The 12,841-nt window shown below is 47.6% G+C and overlaps 1 protein-coding gene across 2 annotated transcripts in view; it reads left to right on the top strand.

Annotated features, from left to right (window-relative positions):
• The first annotated feature begins 4,959 nt into the window (after positions 1–4,959).
• The window catches only part of LOC134738691 (protein FAM27L-like), a 36,577-nt gene continuing 28,695 nt past the window's right edge, over positions 4,960–12,841 (top strand). The window contains exon 1 of one of the 2 annotated variants that reach the window (XM_063655999.1): positions 4,960–5,178. The gene's annotated coding sequence lies outside the window, so the exon portion shown is untranslated. Of the gene's footprint in view, positions 5,179–7,443; positions 7,660–12,841 lie in introns of those variants that run through there. The other variant, XM_063655998.1, reaches the window with a different exon arrangement.

Below are 12,841 nucleotides of genomic sequence, written 5' to 3'. Positions count from 1 at the left end.
AAATCAAAACAAATGTTTAACTCTGTGAGAAGTATTGACACATCACAAAGCAATTTCAAAGATAGCTTGTTTCTAGTTTTTATTGCAGGATATTTTGTTTTTCACTATAGACCAAAATTGGCTCCAAAATGTACCCTTGCAGATTCTACAAGAAGAGTGTTTCCAACCTGCTGAATCAAGACAAAGGATTAACTCTGTGAGATAAATATACACATGGCAAAGAATTTTTACTGATAGGTTGTTTCTAGTTTCTTTAGTGGGATATTCGATTTTTCACTGTAGGCCTCAATGGCCTCTGAAATGTCCCACAGAGATGGTACAAAAAGACTGTTTCCAATGTGCTGGATAAATACAAAGGTTTAACTCTATCAGATGAATCCAAACATCACAAAGCATTTTCACAGGTAGGTTTTTTCTAGTTTTTATTGTGGGATATTTGGTTTTTCACTATTGGCCCTAATGGGCTCCAAAATGTCCTTTCTTAGATTCTACAAAGAGACTGTTTCCAACCTGCTTAATTAAAACAAAGATTTAACTCTGTGAGATGAATCCACACATTGTAAAGCATTTTCAGAGATAGAATTTTTATTATTTTTATTGCAAAATATTCAGTTTTTTACTATAGGCATCAATGGGTATGAAATGTCCTTTGTATATTCTATTTTAAAAAGTATTTTTTAACCTGTCGAATAAATACAAAGGTTTAACTCTGTGAGATGAATCCACATATTGCAAAGCATTTTCAAAGATAGATTGTTTCTACTTTTTATTGCAGGATAATCAGTGTTTCACTATGGGCCTCAATAGGCTTCAAAATATCCCTTCATAGATTTTACAAAAAGATATTTTCCAATCTGCTGAATCAAGACAAAGGATTCAATCTATGAGATGAATCCACACATTGCAAAAAATTTTTACTTAGAGCCTGTTTCTAGTTTTTATCATGGGATAATGGGTTGTTCATCAATGTGCTGAATCACAAAAAGGTGTAACTCTGTGAGATGGAATCACACATCGCAAATAATTTTCAGACATAGTTATTTGTTATTGTTACAGTGGGACATTCAGCTTTTCTCTGTAGGCTTCAACAGGCTTCTAAAACTCTTTTTGTAGATTGTAGAAAAAGAGTGTATCCAAAGAGCTGAATCAAAACAAAGGTGTAATTCTGTGAGATAAATCCACACATTGCAAGGTATTTTCACAGATAGCTTGTTTTTAGTTTTTATTGTGTGATGTTCGGTTTGTCAATGGGCTCTGAAATGTTTCTTTGTTGAATCTACAAAAGGAAAGTTTTCAATCTGCTGAATCAGAAAAAAGGTTTAACTCTGCGAGATGAATCCACACAATGTAAAACATTTTCACAGATGGCTTGTTTCTAGTTTTTACCACGGGATATTCGGTTTTTCACTACAGGTCTCAATGACCTCCAAAATGTCCCTTCTTAGATTCTCCAAAAAAATTGTTTCCAACCTGCTGAATAATAACAAAGGTTTAACTCTGTGAGATGAATCCACACATGGCAAAGCATATTCAGAGATAGATTTTTTATTGTTTCTATCACAAAATATTTGGTTTATTACTATAGGCATCAATGGGTGTGAAATGTCCCTTTGTATATTCTATAGAACAAGTGTTCACAATCTGCTGAATAAAAGAGAGGTTTAGCTCTGTGAGATGAAATCACACATTGCAAAGCATTTTCAGACATAGTTTCTTTTTAGTTTTTGTTGATGAACGTTTGTTTTTTCACTATACTTCTCAATGGGTCTATGTACCTTCGTAGACTGTACAAAAAGAGTGTATCCAACTTGCAGAATCACAGCAAAGGTTTAACTCTGTCAGATAAATCCAAATATCACAAAGTTTTCTCACAGATCACTTGCTTCTAGTTTTTATCACGAGATATTCTGTTTTTCACTATAGGCCTCAATGGGCTCCGAAACGTGTTTTCCTAGATTCTACAAAAAAAAGTGTTAACAATCTGCTGAATCAGAAGAAAGGTTTAACACTGTGAGATGAATCCACAGATCACAAAGCATTTTCACAAAAAGCTTCCTTTTAGTTTTTTATTGCAAATATTCAGTTTTTCACTATAGGCCTCAATGGGCTTCCAAATAACTTTTCTGAAATTCTACGAAAAACGAGTTTCCAACCTGCTGAGTGAAAACAAAAGTTTCACTCTGTGAGATGAATCTACACATTGCAAAGCATTTTTACAAATAGGGTTTCTAGTTTTTATCGTGGGATAATCAATTTTTCACTATAGGCCTTAATGAGCTACGAAAAGCCTCTTCATAGTTTCCACAATTAAAGTGTTTGCAACCTGTTGAAACAAAACAAAGGTTTAACTCTGTGAGATAGATCCACACGTTGCAAAACATTTTCACTGATAGCTTGTTTCTAATTTCTATCACAGGATATACAGTTTTTCACTATACGCCTCAATGGGCTTTAAAATGTCCCTTCGCAGATTCTACAGAAAGAGTTTTTCCAACCTACTAAAAAAAAAAAAAAAAAGTTTAACTCTGTGAGATGAATTCACACACAGCAAAGTGTTTTCACTGATTGCTTGTTTCTACTTTATATCGTGAAATATTTGGTTTTTTAGTATAGGCTTCAATGGGCTCTGAAACTTTCCTTTGCAGATTCTACAAAATGAGTGTTTTTAACTTATTCAATCAAAAGAAAGTTTTACCTTTGTAAGATGAATCCAAACGTCACAAAGCATATTCACAGATAGCAAGCTTTTAGTTTTTATCGCAGAATATTTTGTTTTTCACTATATGCCTCAATGGGTTCCACAAAGTTTATTCGTAGATTCTACAAAAGGAGTGTTTCCAACCTGCTGAATCAAAACAAAGGTTTAACTCTTTGAGATGAGCCCACAAATCCTAAAGCATTTTCACAGATAGCTTGTTTCTAGTTTTTACCATGGGATATTCGTTATTTCACTATAGGACTGCATGGGCTCTGAAATGTCCCCTCGTAGATCCTACAAAAAGAGTGTTTCCAAACTACTGAATTAAAACAAATCTTTAAGTGTGTGACATAATTTCACACGTCAGAAAGCATTTTCACAGATAGCTTGTTTGTAGTTTTTATCACGGGATTTTCGGTTTTTCACTATAGGCCTCAATGTGCTTTGAAATGTCTCTTCTTAGGTTCTGCAAAAAACGTGCTTCCAACCTGCTGAATCAAGACAAAGATTAACTCTGTGAGATAAATGCACACATTCTAAAGCCTTTTGACAGATAGCTTGCATGAAGTTTTTATCAGGGGATATTCTGTTTTTCTCAATGGGTATCAAAGGGCCGCCAAATGTCCCTTCACAGATTCTACAAAAAAAGTCTTTAAAACTGCTGAATCAAAACAAAGATTTAGCTTCATAAGATGAATCAAGAAGTCACAAATCATTTCACTGAAGTCTTGTTTCTAGTTTTTATCACAAGATAATCAGTTTTTTACTATAGGCCTCAATTTTCTCAAAAATGTCCCTTCATAGATTCTAGAAAGAAAGTGTTTCTGACCTGCTGAATCTCAGGAAAGGTTTAACTCTGAGATGAGATCAGACATCAGAAAGCATTTTCATACATAGCTTCTTTGTAGTTTTTATCCCAGGATATTCAGTTTTTCACTATATGCCTCAAAAAATTTTGAAATGTTCCCTCATAGATAGTACAAAATTATGAGGGGACATTTCAAATGAGGGGACATTTCAAAAGATTGTACAAATCTATGAGGGGACATTCCAAATGAGGGGACATTTCAAAAGAGCGTATCCAACCTTCCGAATCAAAACAAAGGTTTAACTCTATATAATAAATCCACACATCACAAAGCATTGTCACCATATCCTCCAAAAAGGAAACTCTTGTTCTCCTACTCCTATTGGAGGGCTGCATGATTCCTATAGGATGGAAAGCAGGCAGCCGTGGCTGGCTTTTGCCTGGTAATCTAGGCTCTGTTTCATTTCACCTGCACTTCCTTTCTCATAGCGGAGAGGCTGTTTCATTGGGCTGTTGCTGGGTGGGACTGCCTCTCGCCACAGTTCTATTGGCTGCTGGGGATTTCAGGGATCAAAGGGACTTCGAGTAGGCAGGCTGTGCTCCAGGTTGTGTATTATGATCTCGTTGTGGTGCCTGAGGTTGTTTGCACTTTGCAGGAGACTTTTGGGTCCTCTGACAGGAATCCTTGAATGTTGCTTGGACTCCAGCACAAGTCAGCTGGTTCTCTCATGCGAACCTTGATTTTCCTTTGTTTTAATGGGGGATCAACAGTGCCCCTCAACAGCACTGCTGGACACCCTTTTCCTGCTTGCAATCGCCACAGACGGCCTCTGAGACAATGTCTCAACCTCCTCTGCACCTGTGAGAGGCCAGTTCAAGGTGTGAGAACACTGCTACACCTTGGACTTGCCTTTGCCATAGTTCCTGCCTTTCCCAGAGAGCCCCTGCGAGGCCCAGGATGAAGGGAGGCAATGAGATCAAAGGCCCGGCCATCTTTCGCTGACACCCGCCTCTGGGGTCTCAGGTATGAGTTCATCACCCAAAGACCCCTCAACAGCTCACCAGACTATATTCCAATCCCCATGGGACCCGATTCCTGAACGCAGCCTCTTTCGGGAAGGGAGTCAGAAAAGCAGTTTCCAGAGACCAACTCACACTCTCGAAATGCCTCCTTCTCCCGTGGGACCCGACCACGGAGACGGCCCGAGGGGTCCCTAAGGTCGAGACTTGTAGGGTCCTGCAGTGGGTTATCATAGGCAGCCTTTTTCCTGATACCAGGCCAGCTCTGCCTGTACCATTTTCCTCCGCTTAAGCAGGCTGACAGCTCTGACATCTGGGCGCCTGAGACTGCCTCGCTAATGCGCATGCGCTAGTCTCAGGGCCCCAGACCTGAGCTGTAAATTCTGGCTAGCGTCGCAATGAATGCCACCGTCACCTAGCGACAAATCCCTGCAGCTTGGCGGAGACAGAGACCTTTGTGGAGGGTGCCTAGGGGGTGGACTCTCGCCTATCTTCTCTATGGGATCCACGGGATAGTCCCATGATCCTAGGAGAGGGTAGACGTGAGCCAGCCTGAAGAAACGTCAAGCAGAGCCCCAGGAATAAACCGCGAAATCCCTAAGGATCCAAAAGGATCTGCAGGATGTCTCAGGCCTGTCTAGTCGTTGTAGGGGTGAGTCTTTTTGAAACTTTCCCCACTGTGATTTTTAGATACAGCCCACCTGTGTTCCTCAGGGTTGCTCTGTCTTAGGTGGGGCTTCCTTCAGAAACATGCAGCCTCAGAAGCTACCGGTCTGTGTGTTCTGTGGGGGTGTTATGAGTGTTGGAAGTCTGCGTGTGTGTGTGGCTGTGTGTGTGTGTGTGTGTGTGTGTGTGTGCCTGTAAGTGTAGTCGACTTAAAGGAATGTGGCTAATGCACTGCAGCGCTTCTTTTTTTTAAGTCTCCCAACTTTTTGTTGTCCTGTCTGTGTGGCTCTGCTTGGTCTGCGCGGCTCGGTGTTCTTTATCTTTCTGTGGATCATGAATCCGCAGTGAATTGGGAGTCTGGCTGAGACCGGCCTGGGTCAAAATCACCTCCACTGCAAAAAAAAAAAAAAAAAAGCCGTGTTTCTAGAAAGAACAGGAACACACCACACCCAAGAAAGGACATCTCCCAGTGTTTTACTGTCTTGCTTCCAAGTCAGGGAAAGACACTAGCAGTTCTGTCCGCGGGGCCCCTTGAATTTACATCAAATTCGGTTCCCAGCCTAGCAGGTACTTCCCGTCGTGAGGGGGCACTTCTCCATCATCTTCAGATTTCATTCAGGGACAGAGAGTGTGAGCAGCAATATGGTCAGATAGGGGAGAGAACACAATCTGTTGTGGGGTGGATGAGGTCCCACACCTTTACCTGCAAAGAAAGGTGAAGACAGATGAAGGTGCTTCCAACTGCATCCCCTCAATACCTTAATTGCACAAACAGTACACCCATGGCCTGGTGTTCAGGTAGGAGTATTCCAAGGTGCAGGGAACATTTGGAGTGCAAACTGAGGCCATCCTGGCAAACTCCCGATTTGGGGGCTTTCATACCTAGAGCCAAATGGAAGTGTGATGGGTTGATGCTGGGTGGGATGTGGCCACCGCACTTGCCTCTTCTTTTGCTGACTTCCGTGTTCCTTGTCGGCCTAGGGTTTCCTGGGGCTGGCTCAACGTCTTACACACTAAATGTTTCCCACTTCACAGAGGACGATCCTCATGGGAATCCATTACATGAGTGTTTTCTTCTAAACGCTGTCACGTTTTAATGACTGGCAGCTGTTATACTTTTACAACCATAAATTCCCATTACATTTGCCAACAAGGAAATTCTCGTTCTCCCACTTCTATTGAAGGGCTGCATGATTACTATAGGATGAGTAGCAGGCAGCCATGGCTGGCTTTTGCCTGATAATCTAGGCTCTGTTTCATTTCATCGGCAGGTCCTTTCTCATTGTGGAGAGGTTCTTTCATTGGGCTGTTGCTAGATGGGACTGCCTCTCGCCATAAATCTTTTGGCTGCCAGGGATTTCAGGCAGCAAAAGGGACTTCAGGTAGGCAGGCTGCCCTCCAGGTTGTGGGTCGTGGTCTCCTTTTGGGGCTGAGGTTGTTTGCACTTTGCAGGAGCGTTTTGGGTTTTCTGACAGGAATCTTTGAACATTGCTTGGACTCCAGCACAAGTCAGCTCGCTCTCTCAGGCGAGCCTTGATTTTTGTTGGCTTTCATGGAGGGTCAACAGTGCCCGTCAACAGCACTGCTGGGCACCCTTTTCAGGCTTTCAATCACCACAGACAACTTCTGAGACAATGTCTCAACCTCATCTGCAGCCATGAGAGGCCAGTTCGAGGTGTGAGAACACTGCTCCACCTTGGACTTGCATTTGTCATGGTTTCTGCCTTTCGTAGAGATCCTCTGTGAGGCCCGGGATGAAGTAACGCAGTGAGGCCAAGGGCCCGGCCATCTTTTGCTGACACCTGCCTCTGGGGTCTCAGTTTAGATTCCATCACCCAAAGACCCCTCAACAACTCACCAGACTATATTCCAATCCCCATGGGACCTGATTCCTGCAAACAGCCTCTTTCAGGAAGGGTGTCAGAAGAGCAGTTTCCAGCGACCAACTCACACTCTTGAAACGCCTCCTCGTCCAGCGGGACCCGACAACGGAGACGACCCGATGGGTCCCTAAGGTCAAGACTTTTAGGGTCCCGCAGTGGGTTATGTCAAGCAGCCTTTTTCCCGATACCAGGCCGGCTCTGCCTGTACCATTTTCTTCTGCTTGGGCAGGCTGACAGCTCTGACAGTCCGGTGCTCCGGCCTGCCTCGCTAATGCGCATGCGCTAGTTTCAGGGCACCAGGCCTGAGCTGTGAGCTCTGGCTAGCATCACGATGAATGCCACTGTTGCCTAACGACAAATCTGTGCGACTTAGCTGGGAAGGAGACCACCGTGGAGGTGCGAAGGCGGTGGACTCTCGCCTGTCTTCTCCGTGGGATCCACAGGATAGTCCGACGATCCTAGGAGAGGGCAGATGTGAACGAGCCTGAAGAAACGTAAGGCAGAGCCCCAGGACTAAACCACGAAATCTCTAAGGATCCTAAAGGATCTGCAGGATGCCTCCGGCCTGCCTAGTCGTTGTAAGGGTGAGTCTTTTTGAAACTTGCCCCACTTTGATTTCTAGGTATAGCCCCCTGTTTTCCACGGGGTTGCTGTCTCCCACGTGGGGCTTCCTTCAGAACCACCCAGCCTCAGAAGCTGCCGGGCTGTGTGTTTCTGAGGGAGTGTTGCAAGTGTTGGATGTCTGCGTGTGTGTGTGACTTTGTGTATGTGTGTGCGTGTGTGTGTGCCTGTGTGTGTGCGCGCCTGTAAGTGGAGTCGGCTTAAATGAATGTGGCTAACGCACTACAGATTTTTTTCCCCCACCTTTTGGTAGCCTATCTGTGTGGCTTTGTGTGGGCTGTGGGACCCCATGTCCTTTGTGTTTCCGTGGTTCCTGAATCCGCGATGAATTGGGAGGCTGGCTGAGATCCGCCGGGGTTTAAGTCACCTCCCCCTGCAAAGGAGCCAACCTTCTAGAAAGAAAAGGACCAAACTACACCCAAGAACAGACAACTCCCAGTGCTTCATTATCCTGTGGCCAACCCAGAGCCAGACCCTAGCAGTCCTGTTCACAGAGCTCCTTGAATTTACCTCGGATTGGGTTTCCAGCCAAGCAGGTGCTTCCCATCGTGAGGGGGACACTCCTCCCTTGTATCGGGATTACATTTAGGGATGGAGAGTGTGAGCAGCAATAAGGTCAGGTAGGGGAGAGGATACAATCTGGTGAGGTGTGGATGGGGTCCTGCACCTTCACCTGCAAAAAAGATGCAGACAGATGACACAGAAGGTGCTTCCATGTCCATCCTCGCATTCCCTTCATTACAAAGGCAGTCCACACATAGCCCGGTGCCCAGTTGGGAGCACTCCAACGTGCAGGGAACAGCTGGAGTGCAAACTTGGGTCATTCTGGTCAGCTCCCGATTTGGGCTTTCATTCCACTTGAGATTGGGATGGATGGATGCCGGGTGGAATGTGGCCTCTGCACTGGCCTCCTATTTTCCTGGCTTTCACTTCCTTTCTCAGGGTCTTGGCTTGTTCTTTCGCCCAAAGGGAGTGGGGTGGACAGATTACCTCTGAACCTTGGGTGCCTTTGATTTCTTTCTTTGTAGTTGATGTCATTACAATGAACATTGATTCCTGCCGTGTGCCAGGCCTGAGTCCTGGATGCCCAGAGGAAGGAGGCACCGTTCCCCTGAGCCTGCTAATAGGTCTTCCATCCACCCTTCTCATTATAATGCAGAGTTCAGGTTTTGAGACTAGGAAAACGTGAATTTGACTCCACTGGGTCACCTGCCAGCTGCTGACAGCCACTTAATTCCTCCAGGCCCAACATCCCTATATGTAAGCACAATACACAATTAGGGTTGCTGTGAGCCTTATGCAAGGGGAGACTTGGACGTGCTTGGCAGCAGCAGGTGGTCTACCCAGACTCTCTGGGTAGGCCTTGGTCTGCTTCCCTCCAGGTCTGTGCCACCTTCACTCAGGCTCCTGCAGAGGCAGCCCGTCACCTTGTGACCAGGCTGGAAAACAGCAACTGGCAGGAGGGCATGGGGACTAAGCGGGTCCCTGTCTCGAGCCCCTGCCAGTCGGCCAGGCAGCATCTCTGGGATGGGTGGCTGGATGCCAGTGCTCTTGTCCTGGCACCCCTCTGTTTCCTGCACTGGCTCGTGGTGGCAGACTTCCAGGCCTCTCCACATTCTCTGTCCTGGTGATGGTGGGAGTGTCTGCCCCTCTGAAAGGTGTCCCTGGAGGTTGGGAAATGGCCATGCCCTTTGAACCTCATTTCTGGCCCAGGGTCTGGCTCAGACAGAGTGCACAGGGTGTGTGTTGAGGAGGGTGGAGGAGTGGCAGCCCTTTACCTATAAGCCAGTGCTCTGCAGGTCTGCCCAAGGGCCAACATCCCAGGGCCCAGGCCCTAAGATGAACGCGGCATCCCAGGTCCCAGCATCTTCTGAGAAGACATCATCCCAGTACCAGGGTGCCTGTTGGATAGTGCCTCTGCCCATCTTTCCTCTGTCTCCCAGCAGGTTCATGGTTGCAGTGGCCTGTGCGGGAGGGGTGCAGGTGATGGGGCCAGGGACTTTTGCAGGAAGGAACTAGGACATTGGCCAAAGAGGCTGCTCCCTGAGCCCAATTGTGTCCCTAATTTACTATGTGACTTCCACAAGTCATTCAGCATCTCTGGTCCTGTTTCCCACACCCTCACCCCGACTATGTGATGAGTACAATAATACCCAGTCCCTGTGACTGTGTTTTATTCAGGAGTCAGCTGTGGGCCTCTCTGACACTCCATCCCCAAGAAAGTCCAGTGTCGGGAGTTAGTTGGACCTCCACCCCTGATCTTATATTTTCCAGCAGCATTTTGGGAAGGAATAGCCTGAAAGGTGAGCCTGCCTGTTATCTCCTCAGAGGGTTCAGGAAAAGCTGGCCCTCTCTATCCCCTTTCCCCAGCATGATCCTCCAGGTCCATTCACCTAATCATTAGGCATGAACTAATTGAACACCTGCCAAGACCCGGGTGAGCTTTTACATCTAGAGAGAACTAAGACACAGCCATGGTCCTGGGGGTCTCACCCTCTTAGATGGGAGGCCAGCAGGAGAGGACATGTGGGTCGGGTTCAAGAGTGGAGTAGGGAGTTGCAAGTGGCTAGTGCCCATCTGGGCATGGTCTCATGGGCCCTTGCCAGGAATGTGCATGCCATCCTCTGGCCATTGTAAGGCTTTTAGCAGAGAAGGGAGTGGGATTGAGAAAAAAATTTCCCCATGGCCAGGGCTGCAAGAACGGCTAAGGTCCTTGGTGGTACCATGGGCACGTGGCAATGACTGGAGGTTTTGAGAAGTAGAGTAGGCAGGGTCTGGTGGTGAAGGGGCATCTATGGGAAATCAGACCAAGTTCTAGCTTCCCAGTTTGCACTCATGGGCAGACAGTGGTGCTATTTACTGAGGGGAGATGACTTGAGGAAGAGTAGGATGGAGGAAACACCGGGTCTGCCTGAAGGTAGATGCCAGACAAAGGGAGGAAAAGAGAAGCCTGAGAGGAAGCAGCAGGCACAGATCAAGGAGGAGAAGCACAAGAGTGCTGGCCCAAAGGGCAAGAAGTGTCCAGAAGAAGGGGGCTACAGAAAGGTCAAGTTAGATAAAGGCCATAGTACACCTATCCAATGTGGCCACCAGAAGGCCAGCTGGTCAAGGGTGTTGCTGAAGGCAGAGGACAGTGGGTCAGGAGTGAAGGTGAGGATGCGGATCGAGAGTGTAGACAACAGGCAGAAGGGGAGAGAGATGGTGTGGATAGACGGGGTGTAGGGTCATAGATGGAAATATCCCCAAGTTTAGGTGGATGGGCAGGAGATCATTGCTGAGAAGGGATCTCGTAAGAAAGGAGAGGTGGAGCAGAACAGAGGGGGCAATGATGTGAGGGTGGCAGTGACACAGGGTAATTGGGGAGTGTGTGGGGACACCTGTCTGTTGGGCATCGGCTCATGGCTTAGGGCAGGCTACTGGGCAAGCCCACAGACCCCTAGAAGAGAGGAGCTCCTGCCATGTATGGCGCAGTCTTGTCATTCACCATGCACTCTAATTTCACATATTGAGTACTTCGTATGTACTGGTCACTGTGTTGGACACAGGGGACATAAAATATGATAAGACACAGTCCCAAAGGGGCTAAGAGTACTGTGGCCTCTTACTCAAAGGCTTGAACCCAGGGTTAAGCTTCTAACAAGTTGGAAGGCAGACATAGGCACCTCCATTTGCCTTGAGTACAAACAGATGTTTAGAGAGGTTTAGTGACTGGCCGAAGGTCACGCTGCCAGGAAATGGCTGTGTCCAGGACAGTTCCAGGTCTCCTGCCCATAAAACCCACCCAGGCCACCGGGTTCAGTTTCAGCCAGGTGGCCTTCAGGGTTGACCACGCTGTTCGACTCGGCAAGAAGAATGCAAGCCAAAGGCAAGCACGTGCTCATTCTTCTGAGCATCCTCTGTGTGCCCAGCCCTGTTGTGGGCATGGGAAGGAAGGAAGGAGACAGGAATTCCAAATTGTGACCTTGCCATCTGCAGCTGAGGGTGTAGTTGGAGAATTTGATGTCCCAGGAGAGGGATGTCTCCTGTTCCCTGGCTGCCTAGGAGAGGGCAGAAAGCAAGCTCTCTTGAAGGAGAGAGAGGGTGGCAAGGGGAAGGTAAGCAGGGACAACTCTTCCCCTCCCTCAAAGGAGGCCACTCAGGAATCCCAGGGAAGCCAGGCAAAAGCCTGTGGAATAAAGGGGCCTCTGAGCCTCCTCCCCACTGCTGTGGTCCTGACTCGGGGATTTCAGGGTGCAGTCATCATTCCCACCTCAATAGGGGAAAGCCCAGGATGGTGGAGCCTGGCTGCTGCAACTTCTTGTACAAGCAGCTCTGGAGGCCCCACATCTGAGCTGGCAGCCCGGACTGGAAGGAGCTGGGAGCCCTTGTTCCTCCTCCTCTTGTGGGAACTGTGAGTGAGCCCTCACCCATGAAGGACCAGGAGAGGGCCGCAGCAGTTTCCTCACTCTCTCCCCTCCCTCCTGAACTTCCACCTGGACCTCCCCTTCCCCCATCCTATAACCCATCCGGTGACCCCTCCTCTCTGGATCCAGGCCCTGCACCCACTTCCTAGGTCAAACTCCAAGGGCAGCCCAAAGTCGCTGTGATTGAGAGAAAGAAACTGGCTTCAGGACAGACCCATCTGTTCTACTCCAGGGCCAGCTGGGGGCCTTTGGAAAGGGAAGCTGGTATCAGCAGGAAGCTGAAGCCAGGTTGAGGGGACTCCAGCGAGTCCCCTTGCCTGTACTTCCTCCTACAGCAACTCCCCCACCCCCAAGCTGGAGAAGCCTCCCTGGGGTGGTTCAGCTGGATTACGCCTGGCCCAACCTTTCCCTCCCCAGACTCACCTGCTGACCCAGGCTGACCCAGAAGCCCCGCTGCCTGTCTAGTGTCTGACCTCTGAGAGAGCAGGTTCTTGGGTCTCCCTCCATCTTCACTTCACATTCCTGTCCACCAAGAGCTCTCTCCATCCACCCCTCCCTTCCTTTCAGGTGCCATGGTCCTCTGGGGATCTCCCTGAAGGCTACACCTCTTATTCACCTCTTAGTCCCTGGCTCCCTGCAGCCTGCAGGGGCCTGAGATGGACCAGGACAAGCTCATCTGCCCTGTCGCATCTTTCCCCAGCCACAGCAGTTGCCCTCATTCTAGATGGATTTTCTCTGCCCT

Source organism: Pongo pygmaeus, chromosome 19 (genome assembly GCF_028885625.2).
Source record: "Pongo pygmaeus isolate AG05252 chromosome 19, NHGRI_mPonPyg2-v2.0_pri, whole genome shotgun sequence".
Lineage (NCBI taxonomy): Eukaryota > Metazoa > Chordata > Mammalia > Primates > Hominidae > Pongo > Pongo pygmaeus.
The sequence above is the reverse complement of the archived record's forward strand: the minus strand, read 5'-3'. Positions and strand labels throughout refer to the sequence as shown.